This window comes from Dreissena polymorpha, chromosome 8 (genome assembly GCF_020536995.1).
Source record: "Dreissena polymorpha isolate Duluth1 chromosome 8, UMN_Dpol_1.0, whole genome shotgun sequence".
NCBI lineage: Eukaryota > Metazoa > Mollusca > Bivalvia > Myida > Dreissenidae > Dreissena > Dreissena polymorpha.
Window position 1 is genome coordinate 92,348,380 of NC_068362.1, and position 12,558 is coordinate 92,360,937.

General features: G+C 32.8%; 1 long non-coding RNA gene across 1 annotated transcript in view; it reads right to left on the reverse strand.

Annotated features, from left to right (window-relative positions):
* Positions 1–6,921: 6,921 nt before the first annotated feature.
* The window catches only part of LOC127842660 (uncharacterized), a 47,957-nt gene continuing 42,320 nt past the window's right edge, over positions 6,922–12,558 (reverse strand). The window contains exon 3 of the long non-coding RNA XR_008031813.1: positions 6,922–7,326. This is a non-coding gene — a long non-coding RNA (uncharacterized LOC127842660). The remainder of the gene's footprint in view (positions 7,327–12,558) is intronic.

Below are 12,558 nucleotides of genomic sequence, written 5' to 3' on the forward strand. Positions count from 1 at the left end.
AAACATCTGTAGGATAAGCGTAACACCATGTTGTGTCATCCGGAACTAACATTGTCGTGTAAAACCTTGACAGCTCTTTGTGAGATATTGTAACACCTGTTTTTTCGAGATAAGTTATATTTAGTAACAGATATTTTGCGATTATTTCCTTATTTCATGATACTTTCCAACAATAAGGTAGTTCGCAGTACGTTACCAACAAGTTACTGATTTAATTATTTTGTATGAATGTACGCGACAAACCTTTGACAGATTAATTAATCTTTCATGAATGTGGTCAAAAGTTCAGCAAACATATTTTGCGTGTGACACATTTTCAATTAACACTATTTTTTATTTTTTGAAAGATGTCAAGTGTAATTTGGTCAATTTTGCCATCATCCAAACGAGTGTTAACTATTTGTTAGTTGCAAAATTTAAATAACATTTAGTTTTTCTAAGTTCGCGTGTGAACTTTATGCTAACAACATTGAACAAATCCTTATTTCTTTAGAATAACTTAACATTATTTTTTGCACTTTCAAAAATAGCACAGCTGTGGTGTTTCTTGTTTTATTATCTAAACTTTTTATTATAGTCGTCTTTATTATCACATATAGGATACTATACCGGATAGTATACAGGGTGCAGGATCACGTGACTTTGTGGGGTTTCCCCTTTCAACTTTGATGGATTTAACACGACGTTTAGTGGTGCTTCATTTCAAATAACTTTTTAAACTATTTCTCTTAAGAATTTCAACTAGTGCATAAAAGACAGGTTTTTATGCTGCGTTTGGCATGTTTTTACATCAGAATTACTTTATTCAATAAGCCTGTGTTTTTGTTCAAAATTCGATTTGTACTACACGGTTATGTTTCACGGAACGTGAAATTTTTTCAACGATATCGGACGTATTCAATGATTTATTCTTATTCCTTAAGACATCGGCATAAACTGCAAGAAAAACTGTCTTTTATGCACTAAAGATTTTTGCAAATGTGTTTCAATAACTTTTTATATGTGCAAAAATAAAGTTATTAACGGTGTAATTACATTCTGTCCAGCCCTTGTGTAAATCCCTGAACCCCCTTATAAGTTTATGTTCAGGTAATGTAATCGTAGCATGTTGTCTTAGAAATATTACAACTTGAAAGTGAAGCTGCAACAGTTAAATGTCCATACAGTAAATTTTGTATCAATATATAACCCACTATCAAAAACAGGTAAGTAATCTCATAGCACTGCAAGAGCGGCGTTGAACAAATCAAACCAATTTTATTATATTTTAACTACCCACTAATTAAACATTCACCATTAGCAACAGAGTTTCTACTTTTCTAGTAACACTAAAATAAATTTCCGGTCAATTGTGTCTTGTTCGCACGATTTATAAAATAACAAGCAAAATGTATTCACACAATATTTAACAAATATTTAGGGAAGGGAGGAACACTATGAGAATAAAACAAACCATCGCACTATCAAGTCTCTTTAAAAATGAAAAATAGGAATACCAGTGCATTACCGCTCCTAGCGAGAACGTTTTCACAGCACCATAATTAATGTTCAAGTGATCATAATAATCAATTAATGTGTGTTGTTTTATGAAAGCCAGTCGTATTACCCTTCAAAACCGCATTTGTTATAAAAGATCTGTAAAAACAAGGAGCACTCGGCCGAATGCTAGGTTTTATTTGATGAGACTCGATGATTGATTAAATCAGGGTCGTACAACGACGTTTAGCAATTAGAATAGCCACAGAAGGAATTAATTTACGATATGTCAATCTGTTAATTGTAAAAAAAATCGCAGGACAAATAAGGGCATGCTGATCTCAATGTTAATAGCAAGAAGACCTGACCTAATTAGCAAAATGCTCGATACAGTTTCAAGTATACTCGTTAAACGTTTTATTGACGTTTGAAACAATTCAACATTGAATGCTGAGAAACTTATGATGATCATCCGTTCAATAAGAATGTAAAACGCTGACTTTTGTTATAGGAATGTCTTCTTGTCACGATTTTAGGCTTAATCTTGAATATGTGTTATGTTATGTATGTGATCCAACTCTGAGGTTAGTGATTGACAATTATTGTTAGTCTTCTATGTATAAACAACCTGCTGCATTACTTCGCATCAGCTCTTTATAACTGTTTTAAAGAGGCATTTTAGTCACTTGTCACCATTTTAGTTCATTTTAAGATATGTTGATGATACGTCCTTTTCATTCCGCGTTACAGTTTGCAGTAATGCAAATGCAACTTGCAAACCGTGTTTCTATATTTTAATATTTAAAGAGTCAACTACACAAATAAGCATTTATACACAGTATAAGCTCAAGTTCTTTAATGTGCTTGTCCTCGACAACATAAGTGTCGATATGAAACTGCCGAGTGATTGCATTTTCAGTTATAATGCCGTTCTCAAACATGTTCATTTTATGAATATTAAAATATTTAATTGAACAACAATTGAATAATAATTCCACTTATAATACATGTCACGTCTTCACGATGTATTTAAATAAAATTGCATTACGATAAGTAATTCTAGTAAACCAGCATTAAAATGTACAGTATAAGGCATACCAACATTGTATTGTTCTTAATTTTTGTTCGTATATGTCCTTTTAAAGTTTCTGTTTTTAACCATTTGAATTCGTTTGTACGCCTATAAATAATTACACCCTGTTATACTGCTGCTTCCTGAATTGCAAACTATGATCTAGATTGCGGACTGCACAGGCCAATCTGGTACGACACTTTACTCACCATTCTCCTAGCAGAGTTGTCGTTCGTGCCTCAACATACATATGGATGTAATGAACCGCAGTGTAAGAGAGTGTAAGAGAGTGTTTACTCACATACCTTGAATCCGGTTTTATCAAGCACTCTTCAAATAATCGAGATCCGATTTACAGAAAATTCCGACCAGCATGAGAAAACCCCAAACAGTGCCATTTTGTTTTGTTAGGATCTGATAAAAGCTGTGTAGCTTGTAGAATGTGAGACCATCAATATAAACTAGCTTCATTTTATGTACCAGAAAATAATGTACCTAATTTCTGAGAGGCTGAATGCATGAGCGGAAAGTTTCGTCACTTTTCGGACGACACTTTTTGTCTTAACTGAATTTAAAACTTAGAACACAAATCTGTTTATAGCGGGAAGTGTTGTTCCCGATTAGCCAGTGCGGATTGATTTTAATTTAAAACAAAAACGTGTTTAAAGTGTCGTCCCTAATTAGCCTGTGCGGATTGCATATACTAATCTGGGATTCTTACAAGCGTATCTAGGACGACACTTTACGCATATGCAATTAACCCAATGTAACAGGAAATCCTGACCCTCATTGCAAGAAGGATCCTCATTTCATGCAGCTATTACAGCTACACCACCGCAGTCACTTCACTGTGGACAAGGCTGTAGTGGACTGGCACTTTAAATACCTCATAGAGGTCACAGAGCAAGGTCAGATTGAGACCATCTGATTTGATGTGCTGTCTTGGGGCCGTGTGAATGGATTTGATGTTACTCACCATATGATCGGGTTGGATGCTGCAAGAGTGTAAATTATTGGACCATGCGATGGATTGATTGCTAAGATATTGTGTTCTTGGATTGGATGCCAAAAGATCCATTTTAGATATAGATCTAAACCAGATTCCAGCTTCTCACAACTCAAATCACACATCAGATTAAAATAATTGAAAAAATAATTATAAGTCACACGCATATGTTCACTGGTATATTTATGTGAAATCGACCTTAAATCTCGTTCCACAATCAATTTATTATTAAATGAAATAGTTCAACAAGTAATTTTTGTATCGAATATCAATCTGAGCATTATCTTCATCCAAGTTTTTAAAGCAATTATTCTATGTTATCAAGTTTAGCTCGACCCAGTTTCATAAGACGACACCAGCAGAACTCTTTTCACAACTTGCTTATAATCGTAGCTATTAGTATGTGAAGTGCGCATAGTCTAATAAGGGATAATATTTTCTGCGTGGACTAGATTTTTTTAAAGATGCGTCCTTTACACGACACATTCTATGAAAGCTGAAAATGCCGCCCATAAGGGTTGTTCTAACTGCAGAAAGCCTTATTTTCCCAGAACGCTGCTCAAAATTTAAATTTCTGAACGAGATTCTATAAATCAGATCAAATCACGGTGGAGAATTTATTTATAATTTTACTGATATATTTTCCTGTTTGTTTCTTATCTGTGTCATTGCTAGTATTGTTTGCTTTTGTTATTGAATGGAAATTTAATTTACTCATGTGTTCTCATATTGTTTGTGATTTTCTTTAAGAACTTATATTAGTGTTTACACATTGTTGGATTGTTTGTGTTTATGTAGACTTGAATCAGAGACACTGTATTGGTATGCATGTGTTCTATTATCAGAGACACTGTATTGGTATGCATGTGTTCTATTATCAGAGACACTGTATTGGTATGCATGTGTTCTATTATCAGAGACACTGTATAGGTATGCATGTGTTCTATTATCAGAGACACTGTATTGGTATGCATGTGTTCTATTATCAGAGACACTGTATTGGCATGCATGTGTTCTATTATCAGAGACACTGTATTGGTATGCATGTGTTCTATTATCAGAGACACTGTATTGGTATGCATGTGTTCTATTATCAGAGACACTGTATTGGTATGCATGTGTTCTATTATCAGAGACACTGTATTGGTATGCATGTGTTCTATTATCAGAGACACTGTATTGGTATGCATGTGCTCTATTATTTAACAAATGCGCAACATGTTTGCTATGCTCAGATAAAGATGTACCGTTTATGCAGAAATATTGAAACTCTTGTATCTCAGTGTCTTACGGGCTTGTTGTTTTGTTAGTTTCTAACACAATTATTGCACAACGGAATTATATGAACAAATACAACCATAATAGTTTTATTGTCTTGGTAATACCTTATGATGTAACATTAACAAGAAGCAATAGAATTACTAATTTATACAAACGATGAAATGAACAAGTAATAGCTAAATCCCGACTTGTTGACAAGACTTGGAAACAAACCAGCAAAACATAATTACACGATATTTTACAGTGTTTGAAGGAAACAAAAAATGATTATCTAACTAGTCATCGAGTCATTTAGCTAGATCAATATATATATATATATATATATATATATATATATATATATATATATATATATATATATATATATATATATATATATATATATATATATATATATATATATATATATATATATATATATATAGATAGATAGATAGATATATATATACAATTGCATTTCCACGTAGTCATATACCGTTTTGAAAGCGCTCTCATACATATAAAAGTGATCACGATTATCAATTAATGTGTGCTATAGTGGTTTTCTTTTTCTAATTTGTAAAAGCCATATTTGTTATAGTGTAATACAACGTTAAAAAGGATTTCTGTAAAAGGAGCGAACGGGGAGAACAATATGTTTTATTAGAGGAGACACCGTGATGGATCAAACCAGAGTCGTTAAACAACAACTTATTTCGCACATGAACAACATTTCATTGTTAAATAGCTCATGGGCCCGATTTTAGACTTAACCGTGAATGCCTGTTATATAACTATTGTTAGCCAACTTTTAGCTTCATGATTGACAATCATAGTCAGTTTTCCAGTATATGATATATACACGTTTTGCAATACTTACTAGCAGCTCGTAACAACAGGTTTAATACGGCATTTTTGTCAATTGTCACCGGTCTATTTCATTTTAAGATATGTTGATAGATGTGTTTTTTTTCGCAGTTACGGTTGCAGCATTCAAAAAGCAACCACACGAATATACCCGGTATAATAATATGTAAAATGCCTCATACAAAAATAAATGTTTGGACAAGTATATGCTCAAATTCGTCATCGTGATTGTTCTCGACAACATAAATGACGCTTTGATTCTGATTACTGAAAGCATTTTGAGTGATAAAACACATCCGTTCGTGTGATGCTGTCAATGACATTCCAAAACATGTTTATCTTATAGATATTTCAATATTAAATTAAATGATTGCATTTACAATAAATGTCATGTCCTCATGATGAATTAAATTCAAATTTTATAACGATGAGCAATACTAATCAACTAAAGATATAAGTGCATCATTTAAGGTAAGATATCTCTGTAGTGTTCTTAATTATTTCTTTGTATGTGCATGAACATTATGGATGTATTGCATAATTTTGATTTGGTATTTTGGTGTTTTTATAAATGCTCATAGAACGTGTGTGTTTTACACCCTTTAATTCTTATTCTTCCTGAAATACATTACGATAATCTAGAATTTGTACTATATGATGTTAAGTTCTGACATTTCTTTAGCAAGAATAGATTTACTGGTCGAGCACTAGCAGCCGACGAAACCCGTCAACCGAAAAATGTATATAATTTAATAAAAACTGTAAAATATTGCAACATGAGAATGTGAGAAATGAGATTACAATTTATCTCAGAAACACATTCCAACGTGATCTGTTAATTTCCAGCTGATTCTAATAAGTATTTATTTAAAAAAAAAAACCGTTTACTCGCTTTTTGTTACATTTGTAATGGCATAATTGGCGGAGGATTACCGCTAAGGAGCGTGCATGCGTACAAATTCAACACGTGAGGGGCATTTTATGAGATCCGCGTTTCTTTGTAATTAAATGAAGCATAGAACACATACGGCTGCTTATAAATATCTTTTTTTTATTGAAATATTCGTGTTCAATCCGCTGTTATAGCACGTGATATTTATACATTGCACTTCTATACAAAATCTTCGCATTGCTTGGCATTTTTGTTTATTGAATAAATAAAATGGTTACGGACGTGCATACGATTAACAAACACTCACTTTACTTATTTGTAGTACATCTGAAACATTAAGAAGGATATATGCATTATTTATATTGGCAAGGCCAAAATAAGTTCTCGTCTTCGGTTATCTGTCGTCCATCTTTAAATACAACAAGAAATATCTTTAAAAAAAGATATACGGCGTTGATAGTTCAATGAATGAGATTAAGGATAGCGAATGTCTTTTTTTCTGTGCAGTTCTTAGCTGCATCACATGCAGTACGGGATGTTACGCGGAGTTTACGCGGCTTATTTTACATTATTACATATTGCTGGTCATAAACCTATAGATACAAAACAGAAAACCAAAAGAAGAATGGAAGTAAAATTAAAACATACGAGTCAACCGGCCACACGAGAAGTATCCGTATTTATAGGCGCGTTCTTCGAACAAACCTGATGCGGCGTCTCACCAGGGTCTGCGCTGTTAGCTTAAAGGATTTTCTGTAATAAATAATATAAATATAGAAATAAATATAACAGACATCCCTAATTTTGGAAATAAATCGATCCTGTTAGAAGGATGTTAAGTATAAGACTAAGTGATTCTGTGTAAGAATTTAGATGTACAACGTTACAAACAAGCTACTGGTCCTGATTTTATGATGCAACATTAAAACAGCAAAACAGGCTACTGGTTATATACCTTAAGGTACGTTAAGATACATTTGGATATCATACTGTGCAAAAGTACAATATTCGTTCACAAACCATGGTTTTCATAAGGCGTTTCTGGTCTGCCAAAAAGCTACGTGAACTTGATTCAACACAATCTGGATCCTAGACAGGGTGATACGATAGCCACAGAGACACGATCTTTTGCAAAACGACCAGAGTTCCTTAAACCATTCTTATTGCCCATACTGATTCTACCATATTAATGTTGTTCTTGATAATTTTACTTGAAACAGTATTTTATATATTACTTTAAACGAACAATAATATGATAGTGGAAAGATAAAATAAATTAACATTAACATCCACAATAATTCAAATGTTTCAATGAAAAATACACGCAACGACACGGTTTTATTTAAAGCGCATGGCCTATACAGACAACATTCAGTATGCACTGCAAAATACGCTTTAATCTACAACGTGTGTTTATGTCCATAATTTTCCGTAATGTACATAATTACTATTTTCATTTCATTCTCATTAAAAATAATGACAAGGATACAGTTTTTCACATAATCATTTAAATTTTAACCCATTGACCTCAAAATTGCCATTAGGTATATACATATTGACCGCAAAAAAACGTATTGTTGTCATGTCGACTTTTTTTATTGTGGAAAGCAGCTACGCTTTTCATAGATGTAATAATAATCTGTCAATGTCTTACGGGCTAGTTATTTTTGTCAGTCCATGTACTGCTTTTACGTAGAAGAACGTAAGGTAATTTACGGCATTAGATCATAACCACATGTGACCATTTTTGTTTATACTTTATATGCCATTATTCAATTATGGCGACAATTTATCAAATGAAACATTCCTTTTTTATCAAGATGGGTTGTTGTTTTGTTTTTGGTATAAACAATTTATTGAATTCAACCACGAAAGTCAATTAAAATATATGTATATTGAAATCTTAATGAACTACTTAAAAATGTATATAAAGTTATAAAACGTGTTTGTTATCAGACGTGAACAACGTCAAACTCCAGGTGCACGAGCAGAAGATTATTGTTATCATAACTATAAAGTCCTATATTTGAGACGAGTGAAAAATTTCCATACATTAATTTAAAGGACAACAACACATGAAAAAGATAACAAAACATAGTAAAGCCGTAAACATAGTAAATCGTCTTACAAACGTCAATGCAAACATAGCATTGGGGACTTAAACTATGTATTACGGCTCCAACGCCTCATTCCTGGCCCTTTTTATGTATAAAAAGGCGTTAATATTTGTAAATAAATGTTCGCACCAAAACATCACGATTCAAATCTAATTACCATTTAAACACGACGAAATGACACATTAAAAGCTATCAACTTCTTTTCATTCCATTTTATAAGCTTAAGAGATAAAGTTAAACATTTTTGCCATAGTTATGCAATACCATGATAATCTGTATTTCTGGTTGCAAAAAAGCATAAAAGTAACTATGTTGATGTGTATCCATTAAATGTAATAAAACGTTATTTTGCTAAGCTTCGAAAGCACTCCCAGTAGACAGTGTGAACGACCATTGGCCTCTCGAAGGAGACGAAGACGGTGTCTTGTACATACCTATCATTAAACTTTGGCATAAGGCTGAGCTAGTGAATTTCAAACAACAGCACACACATTAATTCTTGCTAACGTGAAATTCCCGGTAGATTTTAATATGGACGAAATACAAATAAAAACAAAGATCTATGAATACACATGACCATGCATTCCAGGTACTTGTGATTCATGTTCACGTCTATAGTTTTATGACTTGAAACAATCGTCATTGACAAGACAAGGTCAAGAAGTGTAATATTTAGCATGTAACCTCATAATGTAATTATTTTCCCAGTTTGTTCAAAGCATGCCCCTAGGATTAAATTTGGTCGTCATTTCAATGTTTATGTAAATAGGGAAAACTTCAAAATTCTTCTCTAAAAAGAAAACAAAAAGACGTATTGTATTCGCATGTCACATTTTACGGTGGTCCTCTAACAATTTTGTGCAAAGCATACCCCTGGTGTCGAAATTGGCCTTACATGTATGAACCTTTTTACCTTTTATGTAAATAGTGAAAGTTAAAGAAATATTTGGCACAGCTCGGTCAAGATGATTGATATTTGGTATTTAACATCACAGTGTGGTTCTCTAATAAGTTGTTTGCATGCAACTGTGGTATAAACTGGCCCGTCCTGGAGGTTACTTGTGATACGTATGCCACAGAGATACAGTATGTACCGCAAACTTGGAAAATCACCTCAGAAACTGAAAGGCACTGATATTAGGTACTTGCAATCTTATACCAAAACCAAAAGCGTTCTCCTTACCAAGTTTGTTCAACTCATCAACTAAGAGTCACGATTTGTGCCGCATTACTAGTTTGCATGAGTTTAAATGCTATCTCTTCGGAGTGTGAAAAAGTTTGCTGTCAGTTGAAAAGCATTGACATCAAGAGTGCAAGTATTTCCCTGTACGGCTTTAGATAAACTTTTTTGACTTTTTGTCTAACCTTTATGAAACTTGCTCAATACATTTTTTCTAACGATATGCAGACCAGTTCGAAAATGGTTTCGGAAACACATACGTTGCTGAGCAGCCTTTCGCCTTTTTGTTGTAATATGTTATCAGCGTTTTCGGTTTGCAGTGTCAGATGACATACGATATGTCCGCAGAGTAACATATTTATGGTATAATCGTTAAATTAAAGAACCTGTCGAAAACTCCCCTAACTTTCCATAGAAATATTAATGAAGTAAATAACGGTCCTATATCGTATTGTAGGTCTCTGTGAAACGTTGCCAATCATATATAAATATATGACAATTTTTAACGAGGTTCCTGTGATAAAAAATAAATGAAGACATAAATAAACTAAGCACCGTACAGTCTTGTTTATTTTTGTACTGATTGACTTTAGATAGTCATTTTATGTACACATTAGAATGTGCCAGATTGTGGATCTGACGTTAATCATGGCTGCTTTTATATTCATTTTGAACTTAAGTTGAACTAACATTGAATAATCTTCGCAACATCAAATACAAATTGCACGAACACATACGCGTACATGTATTGCAGTTTTAAACGGTCCATGCTATTCAGAAATGCACACCTGACAGTAAACTATCAAAATCAATAGGCACGATATATGCTTGATTACCGAATTGGAACGTCATCCCAGCCAGCAAACCTATATCCGGCCGATATCGTAAACGATGTTGGGCCGCAATCGGCTTGCCCATCGGCAAAATTATTTATCGGCCCGTCGTCGGCCCGATATCGGCAAAATGGCTTATCGGCCTGCCGTCGGCCCGTCGTCGGTTATATGTAACTCCCTCAATAATACCCCAAATACAGCACTTTGCCATGTATATAACAAACAACACTGATTTATCTTATAAACATTTACTTTGAAAAGGCATTATGTCATAATAATATTAAAACAACTATTTTATTTATTCACATACATGATTATTTTTTTTTAAATGAAGTTTTTCTTTACCATATAAGGTTTATGGTTTCTTACAAATTCTACCAAGAAGACCAATAACCCAAGTGGACAAAGTTTTACATCAGTGTTTACAAATAAAAAACATATGAACACACATATATCATACATTTGCGCTTACAATTTAAATATTGCAACTAAAATCTTAACCAAATAAAATCTAAATTATCCTCAGAATGTACAATGGACAAACAATTGAAAGTGGAGTATTACAATTAGATAATTTTAATGACAGTGTAGGATATCAATTGTATTTCATATTTAACATACATTTCAATGCAATCACAGATAAATAGTTTTCTTAAATTATATTTTATTTCAAAGAGTCTTAATAGAAATACATAGATGAAGAAATGTTACTTATTCTGTACCATAATACTTAAGGGGTAAAACATTATACAGAACATGTATCATATTATACTTTATAGCAATTACATGTTTATAAACTGATGTTAACGCCTTATTTTAGACTACCTATTCTATACAATTGACAGTGGTAAAGAAAAAATATGATAATATCCAATAAATAAAATAATCGCAACCATGTAAATGTAGTCTATTAACTCCACGTTTAGACTGTCCTTAAAGGGATCTTTTCACGCTTTGGTAAATTGACAAAATTGAAAAAAGTTGTTTCAGATTCGCAAATTTTCGTTTTAGTTATGATATTTGTGAGGAAACAGTAATACTGAACATTTACCATGGTCTAATATAGCCATTATATGCATCTTTTGACGATTTTAAAACCTAAAAATTATAAAGCGTTGCAACGCGAAACGATTGAATAATTTGGAGAGTTCTGTTTTTGTCGTTAAATTTTGTGAAACTACGAAGATTGCTTATATAAGGTATAAAATACGTCATGAATATGTACTCGGCGGAATAGCTCAGTAGGCTAAAGCGTTTTTACTTCAGGGCTCTGACAGGACTCCAGGGGTCACTGGTTCGAAACCTGATCCGGGCAATGTTCTTTTCCTTTTTTTTATTTTATTCTTGATTTTTTACTGGAGCTTTTACGATCCAATGTTTACATTTATCGATATAAAGCATTTAATGAATAAGTTAAAAAATGCCAAAATCTGTGAAAAGGCCCCTTTAACAAAACAATCAACAGTCTTGAAGCTTACTACACTGCAATTCAGAAGATAAGATTAGAACATAGATTATATAACATCCTTCTTGATACAGGTGTTTAAGAATAATTGACAGAAAGTATGTTTTTACAGTTTTAAAATCGCAATTAATCCATAAAGTCCACATTGGGTCCCACTTTATAATGTGTAAGTAACAACATTATGTATGCTGTACCTAACAAATACAATTACAGTAACAAGAAGATATATGCGGTAAAAAACACATCAGAATACATTAAGTTGATGGTACAAAGGAATAATGTGATTGAACCTGAAGAGTGATAAATATAACAGCCCATGTTTTTTTATTAAAGTAACATTACTACTCAAAATCAACGACAATTTCGTACAATATTTCTTAAAATAAACTT